This window comes from Antechinus flavipes, chromosome 4, assembly GCF_016432865.1.
Source record: "Antechinus flavipes isolate AdamAnt ecotype Samford, QLD, Australia chromosome 4, AdamAnt_v2, whole genome shotgun sequence".
Taxonomy (NCBI): domain Eukaryota; kingdom Metazoa; phylum Chordata; class Mammalia; order Dasyuromorphia; family Dasyuridae; genus Antechinus; species Antechinus flavipes.
In genome coordinates, this window is record NC_067401.1 from 98,489,732 (window position 1) to 98,502,248 (window position 12,517).

Below are 12,517 nucleotides of genomic sequence, written 5' to 3' on the forward strand. Positions count from 1 at the left end.
TTAGCATATCTGAACCCACGCCCTTATCACCAACCAGTGATTTCTTCTTCATTTCTACCTCACTAGAATGGATTTGTTATCAGGTCTTGGCCATTGCCTAACCCCTGGAAAGACCTAACCTTAAAGGAAAGAGCAGATTGCCTAAATCCAATTCTAGCCTCTATCGGAGTCCCCCATACAGCCACAACTCTTGATTTGCTTCTCATCTGAGTAGTGCCTGGGATTCCCAAGAGCCTCATCTGAATTCTCCTTAATATTCACAACTTTGGCATTGTGTCCTAAATTTAACCAAATAAGGATGTATTAACATCTATTACGTGCCAGGCACTTTTCAAATATTAACTCATTTTATCCCTTCACAACCTCCCTGAGAGATAGGGACTATTATTATCCCAGATAGAAGTTATTACCTTTTCAGGCTCACACAGCTAGTAAGTAGTAGGTAAAGTTCCTTCTGGCAAAGGAGCTAACACCCACCTTTTAAGAAAGGAGAAAACTGAAATAGTGATTAAGTATCACCCTTGACTATTTGCTTATAACTTTTCTCATTGTTGGAGCTTAGTAAGAGAGATGTAGAAGAAAAATGAATTAGGCTACAATATGAAAAATAGATTGGAGTTTAGAATCCAGCATCATATAGAATGACAATAAAATACAGTAGAAAGGGCACTAGATTTGGAGTCAGAAAATCTGGGCTCCAAACTCCACTCTTTTTTTTTTTTTTTTTTTTTAACTACTTGTGTGTTCTTGGGAAACTATTTCTCTAGGCCTTGGGTTTTGTAAAATAACAAGACTGGACTAGATGATCTCTAAATTTCTTTCCAGCTCAAAATCCTATGAATGGAAAGTCTTCTAAAAAAGAAAAGACTTGAAAGCTTAATTTAGGGTAGGTATTATGGAAATAGAAAAAATGGATTGATTTGAGAGAAATTATGGAGTTAAAATAGGGTAGCTAAGTGATTCAGAATACTGGGCTTGGACTCAGGAAGACTCATCTCATAAATTCAAATCTGATATAATCCTGGGAAAGTCACTTAATCCTGTTTGTCTCAGTTCCTCCTCTCTAAAATGAATTAGAGAAGGAAATGCCAAATCTCTCCAGTATCTTTGTGGAGAAAACTCCAAATGGCATCACAAAGAATCAGACATGACGGAAAAACAATTAGAAAACAAAAAAAAGTCAAATGACTTGGTAACTGAATATATTGAGATAAGAGATAAAGATGATCTTTAAACTCTGGTGCCCTCAACAGCTGTAAAGAAGTTAGGAGAAAGGTCAGGCTTGAGGACTAAAATAAGTTTAGTTTAAGGCATGATGAATTTGAAATAAGGTGAACATAAAATAAGGTGATAAAAATATATATAAAGAACTATGTCAAATTTATTGAATTCAAGTCATTTCCCAACTGATAAATGGGCAAAGGATATGAACAATTTCCAGATGACAAAATTAAAGCCAACTATAGGCATATGAAAAAATATTCTAAATCACTACTGATTAGAGAAATGCAAATTAAAACAACTTTGAGGTGCCACTTCATACTTTTCAGATTGGTTAAGATGATAGGGAAAGATAATGATAAATCTTGGAGGGGATGTGGGAAAACTGGGACACTAATGCATTGTTGATGGAATTTTAAAATAATGCAACCATTCTGGAGAGCAACCTGGAACTATGTCCAAAGGGCTATAAAACTGTGCATATCCTTTGACCCAGCAGTGCCATTACTGGGTTTATATCTTAAGGAAATCATCAAGGAGGAAAAAGAACCTACATGTGCAAAAATATTTGTAGCAGCTTTTTTTGTGGTAACAAATGACTGGAAAATAAGTAGATGTTCCTCAATTGGGGAACAGTTGAAAAATTGTGGTATATAAAAATAATGGAATATCATTGTTTTATTAAAAAATGATGAACAAGCTCATTTTAGAAAGGCCTAGAAAGATTTATACAAATTGATACTGAGCAAAACAAGCAGAATCAGGAATACATTGTACACAATAACAGCAAGAATGTACGATGATCATCTAAGAAGATTTGCTTCTTTTCAGTGGTTCCATGATCCAAAGCAATCCCAATAGACTTTGGATAGAAAATGCCATCTGCATTTAGAAAAAGAACTGTGGAGATATAAATCAATACATGCTATGATCACTTATTTTTTGTTTTATTTTTCTCTTCCATGGTTTTTCCCTTTTATTCTGATTTTTCTTTCTCAACATGATTCATAAAGCAATGTGTATTAAAAATAAATGAATTATTTGATTAATTAAAAAAATAAAATAAGGTTTTATCTAATGGCATTTGAAAATATTAAGACTTTAATTTTAGAAAGCATGTGAGAGTAGAATAATATATTTGGAAGTTATTTGCAGAAAGATGAAGCCATATGAGTGGATAAGGTCCATAAGGAAGGGAATTTAGTAGAGAATTAAGAGTACAACAAGGATAGAATTTTTTATCAGCATATTCATGTTTAAGAGCTAGGGGAAAAATGATGAACCTACAAAAGAGGCAAAATTATTCAGAGATAAGAGGCAGAAAGAGAGCAAAATAATGCTAACTCACCCATACAATTAGTTTATAAAGAAGTTTCCATAAATTTTCATTTGAACCTCATAACATTGCTGTGAGGCAGAAAATGCAAATTTTATCTGATAGAAAAGGATTGATGAATGTATTGTTTCAGTTTTATAATGAGGAAGACCTGAGTGTTTGTTAGCTCAGGGAAAGGGTCCAGTAGAAAAAGATTAAATATACATGAAAGAAGGGGTGACAGATGGAGAAGAAAAAGGGTAGATCCAGCCCACAGGTAGAAAACTCAACTTTGATAATAAAGGAGTACCACTTCTGAACCTGGGGAGAAGAAATTGTGATTAGGTGAGAATATTGAGGATTGTGAAATTATAAGGATGTTCATGTCAGATGGCCTCAATCTTTTCAATAAAATATGAATTGAGATCATTATTTGAGAGAAAAGAGGAAATGACTGGACTTGTATCATTCTCTCCTTTACCTAACATTTAACATTATGCTAAAAACTTTATTGAATGCTTCTGAATATATCAATAGACGATCAAAAAGCTGTAGTAACTAAATGGAATGATGAGTGAGGTTGGAAAATCCATCTTTTCAACCCTTAATGATAGAGGGCATCATCTATGGCTTGACTAAATTTTTCCTGATCATTCTTTTACCTCTAATATTTCATGATGATATTTATAATGAGAATATGGGAGTGTGAAAGGAGATTAAAAAACTATCTCCTATGAAACCATTTTCAACTATCATTTTCCATGCCTTACCCAATACTTTCTCAAATCAAAAAAATCACTTCTATTTCCTCCATAAAGATAAAAATGTGACAGCATCTACAGAATCTTGTGTCCAGAACACCAGGAGAAAAAGCTCATCCAAACAAACATAGAACAAAGTACAAATCCATTTTAGAAGTGGGTATACTGAGCCTCTTGAGCCAGAAATGGGAAACATTTATTAATTCATTCACTATTATCATGTTTACTTTTATGTCACCTTAGTTTAAATCAGTTAATACTTGTTATCAGGATATTACTTGAATGAATTTTCTTACTCTCAGTAGACATTTCCACGGAATGACAGATTGTGTATTTTGTTTTTGAAGATGTCTGGTTTTAAATCAATAATTGATTATCCCTGGCTGTAAAATGTAGAGGTCAGAGCCCAGAACTTTGGAAGTCAGGAAAACTCCTTTTTAGTCTTATCTGCCACTAATTAGCTTTAGGATTTTCTATACGTTATTCCACTAATGTGAACCTTACTATCCTATATTACATTATCTATTACATAGATGATTTAGAAGAAGCTATCAAGCTTGAATTTTTTTTTGCTCCTGGAACCATTAATGCTTCCATAATTAAGGCACCTTTGATTTCATCTATGGTACTTTCTCCAACAGGAAAGATTGCCACATATTCATACTCTCTCCTCTTATTGAACCTTTGTCTGCCATATCCTTTTATTAGGAGTCCCTACAGTATGCTAGAGACCTTAGATCTCTCCTTGTTCCATGGCTACCAATGAAAGATGCAGGCTGTCCTTCATTCTCATTCCATCACTAAACTACTCTTTGCGAATTGCATACATTTCTGATTCCATCATTTATACCACTAATGTGTGATTCCTTTTTTGGAAACAAATTCTTTTTTTTCTTTTATGAGTGTGTGCTCTTAAATTTATTTATTTTTAATACACACTGTTTTATGAATTATGTTGGGGGAGAAAAATCAAAGCAAAAGGGAAAAACCATGGGAGAGGAAAAAAATAGAAAAAAGGAGTGAACATAGCATGGGCTGATTTACATTCAATTTTATAGTTCTTTTTTTCTGGATACAGAAGGCATGTTCTGCCCAAAGATTTTTGGATTGCTTTTGATCACTGAACTGCTGAACTAAATCTTTCATAGTTGATCCTCACACATTCTGGCTGTTTTTGTGTACAATGTATTCCTAATTCTGCTTGTTTCACTCAGCATCAGTCCAGGCCTTTCTAAAATCAGCTTGTTCATCATTTTTCATGAAACAATAATATTCTATTACCTTCATATACCACAAATTGTTCATTCTCCACAAAAAGAGCTGCTATAAACATTTTTGCATATGTGAGTCATTTGCCCTTCTTTATAATTTTCTTGGGATACAGACATAGTAATGGCACTGCTGGGTCAAAGAGTATGCACACTTTGATAGCACATTAGATATAGTTCCAGATTGCTCTTCAGAATGGTTCTATCATTTCACAACTGGTTTACCCACCAATGTAATAGTGTCTCAGTTTTCCTACATCCCTTTGGAAACAAATTCTAATCTCCCCAAAGCTACTTTGTACATTTGAAAATCATCTCTCTGTTTTACTAGATTTGGTATGACACTGCTCATCAGATTATGAAATAAAATGACCTCTTGTTATCACACCATTTAAGGGGTCTTTTAAGACATAGAAAGACATAGAATAATGGAGAGACCTCTCATCTCTCTGACCTCAAACCTGACCTCAGATACTTGCCAACTGGGTGACTCTGGGTAAGTCGTTTAACCCTGTATACCTCAGTTTCCTCATCTGTCATATAAGTTGGAGAAGTAAATGGAAAACCACTTTTCCAAGAAAATACCAAAAAGAGTCATGAAGGGTTGGAAGCAGCTGAAGTGACTAAATAATATTTTAAAACATTCATAGGTGATATTATTGGGGAAGAGTCAATAAGGCTTTTTATTTGGCCAGATTAAAAAATGTCAAAAAGCTGTGAACACAATGGGATCTTTTGTTCTCTCTACCTAATCATACTATGACTATGAAAATGCAGTATACTTGGAAATATCATTTGTGATAGCTTATTTCATTCTCAAACTTTCATCTACTATAAAATGTCTACTTTTTACAGTAGAAAAAAGACAGCTAGGTAACATACGATAGATCATTAGACTTGGGATCAGGAAGATTGAAAGCAAAGTACTCCTCAGAATCTTATCAGCTATGTGACCCTTAAACACTTAACTTTTAAGCCAGTAACATCATCTGTAATATGGTAACAATAATATTACCTACCTTACATGATTATTATGAGAAACACATGAAATAATGTATGTAAAATGCTTTGCAAATTTTGAATGAGAAATTAGATATATGCATTAGTAACTATTGATATTTCTTTGAACACTTATTTTGCAATAATGAGATCTGAGATTTTCTTTCAAATGTTATGTACTCTCCTCATTCTGATATCTTGAAAATTGTCTCCTCAATTCTCCAATCTAGCTATTTTTTCCATCTTTATTTTCTTTATTGTCATTTTTATTCCCTCATTCAACACATCAGGGACTATGATCTGAGAGTCCAAATGTTGTGACTTCACTGTAATTGATGGAAAAAAGAGCTTGTTATTGAAACATTTATAGACAATTTCAAATTTATTCTGTTTTTTCCTAGCTTCATTGTAAAATACTCTGATCATTTGATTTGTATTTTTGTCTGTCACCAGGTTTTCTATAACCTCTTCTTTCCTCCAGTGCTTCTCATTATTTTATTATTCTATTTAGAGTTTTATTTTGTTGCTGTTATTCAGTCATTTTTCAGTCATGTCCAGTTCCTCATGATCCCATTCTGGGTTTTCTTGAAAAGATACTAGAATGGTTAGTCATTTCCTTCTCCAGCTCATTTTACAGATGAAGAAACTGAGGCAAATGGGGTTAAATGATTTGTCCAGGGTCACCCATATTCCTGACTCCAGGCCTGGTATTCTATCCACTGTGCCATCTAGTTGCCCTAACTACTTGATTTATATAGGTCAGTTTGAAATGGACCCAACTGTATATCTCATTGTTTCCTTATCATTTTATTCTTGCTGGCCATGGCTTATCCCATGTATGTTTCCCAACTGGAAAGGAGAGAATCCCAATCCTAAAGAAGAGAAGAATCTGTGACTTATGTACCCTCAGAGGATTAATGGGAAAAAAAGAGAATTATGGTGAGGAGACTGGTTGCTCTTTAAATCATAAGGTCTTTAAAATTAAGACATTGGGCTCTTTCATGAATTCATACTAGAGGGACATACTCATACAGACTATTGGCTGCCATTTTTATTTGAGTTTGACACACTGTCATAGACAATGATGTCTCCTCCCCACCTGGATTTCAGAACCAGCAGCACAGAAGCTTCTAAGAAGGGACTGTTGCAGCTACCCCTGGGACACTTGGTTTACCCAAATGAGACACATGAACAATTAACTTGCAGCTTGTATTCATGAAATCCTGGATTGTAGGGACATGTACAAGGACATGTAAGATGATTGCAGATTGCTCTGGGGACACTGATGAACTTTAGGTAAGACCATTTGCCTGGCAGCCATCCACCATGCAAAGGCTACTTCTAGAGGAGTTGAAGCAGGACATTTATTTGTTGTGAGATGAGATGGTAACTTGTAAATGCTCTTCACATCTTTGGTCCTTCCTACCTTTCCAGTCATCTTATCCTTTATTCTCCTTCTTGTGCCCTATGGTCCAGAAAGTTATCACTGAAAACAAATTCATTGTAATTCATTTCTTTCCCTGTTAAGAAGAATTTTTCCAAGCCCTTATAGTTACTATTACTATATTACCAACACAAGCCCACTAAAAATGTCCAGTGGCACTCTGCTGATGGTACCATTCTGCTCCTTTTTCCAGAGGTATCTGTAGCACCCTTACATATGGACTGACATAAAAATTTGTCTTTTTTAAGGCACTTTGGGGATCAGCATCCACTCTAAACTATGTCATAAACCTAAACAAATATATTTATTTTACTTGACCAAGAAATCATCCTACACAGAAGGGTTCAGGATCTGTAGGTTACTTTAATCAATGTGGGGGGGGGTGAGAGAGAAAAGAGGAAAGGGGAGAGAGAGAAAGAGGGGAAAGGGAGGAGGTGGAAAAGAGAGGGAGGGAGCAGAGAGACAAAGACAGAAAAAAAAGGGGGGAGATTAGGAGGAGAGAGAGAGAGAGAGAGAGAGAGAACAAGAACACAAGAGTGTAAGAGAGAACAAAAGAGTGAAAAAGACATAGAAACAGAGAGCACATGAATACGGATATGGACAAGAACACTTCCTACAATACTGTTGTCAGTGTTCACAAGTGATGTATTGACTGCTCTTTGCTAAGCATTTCTGATGAATTAGTCTTTCTGCAAGCAATCTCAGCTGAACTGCTCTTTGCTACCATCTTCTGGTCGTAGGCTCAAAGATTTTGAGTTCAAAAAACAGCTGAGAGGATCATCTACCTCAGTAGTGTTAAACTGGAATAGAAATAGAAGCCACTAAATAGCACACAAGAAGAGGTATAGGCCACATACTTTAAAAATGTATTTTACCATTATCTGTGCTCTGTGGTACATCTATTTATTTTGCTAAGTATTTCCAAATTACATTTGTCCTGCATATTTGAAATCTGTGGTCTCCTTCACTTTGTAGGAAATCACAAGACAGAGAAGGGAAATAACTTGACCAAAGTAACTCAGGTAAGACATGGCAGAGTCACATTGAAATTCGGTTCTCCTAATTATAAATCCTGTGTCCTCTCTACTATTACAAGCTGTGGGTGATATGGGAGGGGGAAAGGGGAAAGGGAGTCACATATATATTCAGATTTTTCATACTTTGAAAGATTTGAGATTTCATCAATTTGCGACATAATGTCCTCCTCTTTCATGAATTGTTGTGCTGAAAATTCCAGATAATGAAGTTCTAGTGGGAAATATACCATTGGGCCATATGCAAAGATTTGCCAGCTTGATAGGACTTGCCAGATATTTCTGGAATAGTCTTTGAGAAACATAAAAAAGACACTGGAGTTAGACTTTAATGAAAAGTAATATTATATACATACCGTGTTTCCCCGATAAGAAGACACTGTCTTATTATTTTTTTTTGGACAGAAAAACACCAGAGGGCTTATTTTCAGGGGAGGGCTTATTTTAATGAACATTGACAGCAATTTTAATAAACAGGTAAATGTGAACAAAAAAAAAGTACCTTTATTCAATAACGATCATGTCATCTTCTTCAACAACATCGTCATAAGTGTCCATACCCTGAATTCTGTCCTGGATGTCTTGCGCTTCTATTTCCTTCAGAAGAAGTGGACCCAATCTGTCATGTCCAGCAATATAGCTCTCTTTAAATGAACATGTCTTGTCCAGGTAACCTGCTCATAGTGCCTTGGCGACACAGCTGTCAGTAATTTTATCCCATGACTTCTTCACCCAAGTCACGACTTCTTGCAGACAGGGCTTCACAAAGTTTCCATGCTGATTTCTTTCCATTCTATTTTCAGTCATTGACTTCCATGCACAAATGGTCCTTGAATGGCTTGTTTATTGCAATATCAAGGGTTTGGAGATAGGCAGTCATTCCTGCAGGAATCATTACTTGATCTATTCTTCTCTCTGCAAGGAAGTTCTTCATTTCTTTACCAAGGTGAGTGCTGGCTGAGTTCTTCTTTTATCCTCCATCATGCCTCCTGAGTTCTTCTTTTATCCTCCATCATGCCCCCTCACTCCCGCTTACATACCGGGTTTTTATGTTGTCCTGCCTCAGCTCTCCTCCGCGGTACTGCTCTCAATGGCGCCAGCAAGCAAATCACTGGGGAAGAGCAGGATGCTTTGATCCAGCAGTATTTATACTGGGCTTATACCCCAAAGAAATACTAAAGAAGGGAAAGGGACCTGTATGTGCCAAAATGTTTGTGGCAGCCCTGTTTGTAGTGGCTAGAAGCTCGAAAATGAATGGATGCCCATCAATTGGAGAATGGTTGAGTAAATTGTGGTCTATGAACGTTATGGAATATTATTGTTCTGTAAGGAATGACCAGCAGGATGAATACAGAGAGGACTGGCGAGACTTACACGAACTGATGCTGAGTGAAATGAGCAGAACCAGGAGATCATTATATACCTCAACAATGATGCTGTTTGAGGATGTATTCTGATGGAAGTAGATCTCTTCGATAAAGAGAGCTAATTCAGTTTCAATAGATCAAAGATGGACAGAAGCAGCTACACCCAAAGAAAGAACACTGGGAAATGAATATAAACTGCTTGCATTTTGTTTTTCTTCCTGGGTTATTTATACCTTCTGAATCCAATTCTCCCTGTGCAACAAGAGAACTGTTCGGTTCTGCACACATATATTGTATCTAGGATATACTGTAACCTATTCAACATGTAAAGGACTGCTTACCATCTGGGGGAGGGGGTGGAGGGAGGGAGGGGAAAAATCGGAACAGAAGTGAGTGCAAGGGATAATGCTGTAAAAAATTACCCTGGCATGGGTTCTATCAATAAAAAGTTATTAAAAAAAAAAAAAAAAAAAAAAAAGGAAGAACAGGATGACGTGCTCACCGCTGTAGCTCTGATTGGATGCAGATTGGAGCGTGGCATGCGTTTCACTGGGTTGGGGGGGGAGGGGAGGTTGCATACAGAAGGTACTGTAATGTAGTGTGTAGTGCAGGGGATCACCTTCACTACAGTACCAATCTCAATAGGGTTTATTTTCAGGGGAGGGCTTATTTTAGAGGAATCTTACACAGTAAGGGAGGGGCTTATTTTCGGGATAGGTCTTATTATCGGGGAAACACGGGTAGTAAACATATCTAGAAAAATATGGATATAGGTATGCCCTGATTTAAGATTCCTGAAATAGAAACTTTCATATTACCAAAAATTCACAGTTTCCTTAAAAAATGATTGAGGTGGGTGGGTGGGAGTTAGTGCCTGAAAAGAGAATGATGTAATAGAGTCTGAAAATCTCAGTATAAATGAACTTTGCTTGAAAGTGGTGCAATTAACTTCAATTATTTATCTTCGAGGTCTGTTATGCTCTGAAGCATGTGAGAAAAATTAGAGATCTGGATTCTACTAGCCCCATCAGACAAAAGTGGCTTTCTCTGAAATATAAGAGAAGACATAGGCAGATATGCACTTTTAGTGATATGAATTGTCCCTAGTCATGTGCCCCCTAGTCATACAATTATGAGGGCAAGAGCTAAAGGGAGGGAGTCAAGGATGAAGTGACCTAGGCAATTTTACATATAAAACAGGATCTAATAATAATACCTCTCTAAATTTCACCCTTGTTTATTATTTTCCTTGTAGGGTTTACAAGTAACACCCTTTAAGAACCTAAAGAAAACTTGTATGTGATTTTCAATGCAACTGAAATATAAATACAGTAGATTTAAAGATATGAAAAGTTTGATTTCTGTCTCTGTCATTTATTTATTAGCTATTTGATCTTAGGTAATTCACGTAATTGATTTATTACCCTATCTGTATCATGGTGATGTTATTTATAGCTTATCTAACTTAGCAGATTATCTTCTTACTCTTCCCTATTATCTCTAATCTTCAAACTCTACTTATCTACTGGTTTCTTTTTTATTGACTTCAAATAGGACCATCTCTTCCATCCTAAAGAAAACAAAAGTAAAAACAACAAAAGAACCTCTCTAATGGTCTCTAAAAAGGGCAGTTGAGTAGCACAGTGATTAGAGTACTAGGCCAGGGGTTAAAAAGACTTCTCTTACTTTTTTTGAATTTTTACATTTTTTCAGTTATACATGTGCATTCATATTTTTTATGAATCATGAGAAAATTAGAACAAATGGAAAAAATCACAAGAGAAAAAAAAACAGAAGAAAAAGAAAAAAAAAAGTGAACATAGCATCTATTGATTTATATTCATTCTCCACAGATCTCTCTCTGGATGTATTGGGATTGCCTTGGATCACTGAACCCACTGTAAAGATTATTTCCCAGCTTTTGACTTTCCTTCTTATCTTGTTTGCATCAGTTTTGTTTGTACAAAAGATTTTAATTTAATGTAATCAAAATTATCTATTTTATGTTTTGCAATGGTTTTCTGTTTAGTCATGTATTCTTCCTTTCTCCATGGATCTGACAAATTAGACTATATTCCTTGCTCTTCTAATTTGAATATGGTATTACCTTTTATGTCTAAATCATGCACCCATTTTGACTTTATCTTGATTTATAGTGTGAGGTGTTGATCCACATTTAGTTTGTATTCTCTTCTTTTCCAGTTTTCTTAATAATTGTTATCAGGTAGTGAATTCTTGTCCCAAAAGCTGGGGTTTTGGGGTTTTTCAAACACTAGATTACTATGGCCATTGACTACATCATAGTATCTAACCTAATCTGCTCCTTTAATGCAACCTTTTATTTTTTTAGCCAGTACCAGATAGATAAGAGAAATGAGAGGTATGCATGAGAGAGCAGTTTGGAAAAAGAAGGAAAAAAATTTGTCTGAAGAAAACAGCTACTTACACAGTAGAATAAACCAAATGGAAAAAGAGATATAAAAGATAACTGAAGAAAATCACACATTAAAAACTAGAACAGGGTAAATAATGACATTGTGAGACAGCAAGAATCAGTCAAAATAACTAAAAAGAATGAAAATATGGAAGAACATATGAAATATCTCATTGGCAAAACAGCCAGCCAGCCTGGAAAATAGATCCAGAAGAGACAATTTTAAAATTATTGGCCTACTTGAAGGCCATGACCAAAAAAAGAGTCTGGATGGCATTCTACAAAAGGTCATTAAAGAAAACTGCCCCAGTATCCTAGAAACAAATGGAAAGAATTCATCACTCACCTCTGGAAAGAGATCTTACCAGGAAAACCCCAAAGAACATTGTTGTGAAATTTCTTTTTCTGAAATGTAATTTAGTTATTCTCTTTCCTGAATTGTTAATTGTTTTCAATTGGGTGCTCACTTGGTTATTTTAAATTTGTTCTTTTTCTAGTTTGATGGGATTTTTTTCTTTATGCTCAGCTCATTGATTTATTCTTTTTTTTATTTTGTTGATGTAAAAATTTAAGAGAAATAAAAATTCCCCTAAACACTAATTTGGCTATATCCCACAAATTTTAAGATAATCTTTATCTCATTCTCTTTAATAAAATGTCATTTGATTTAATGA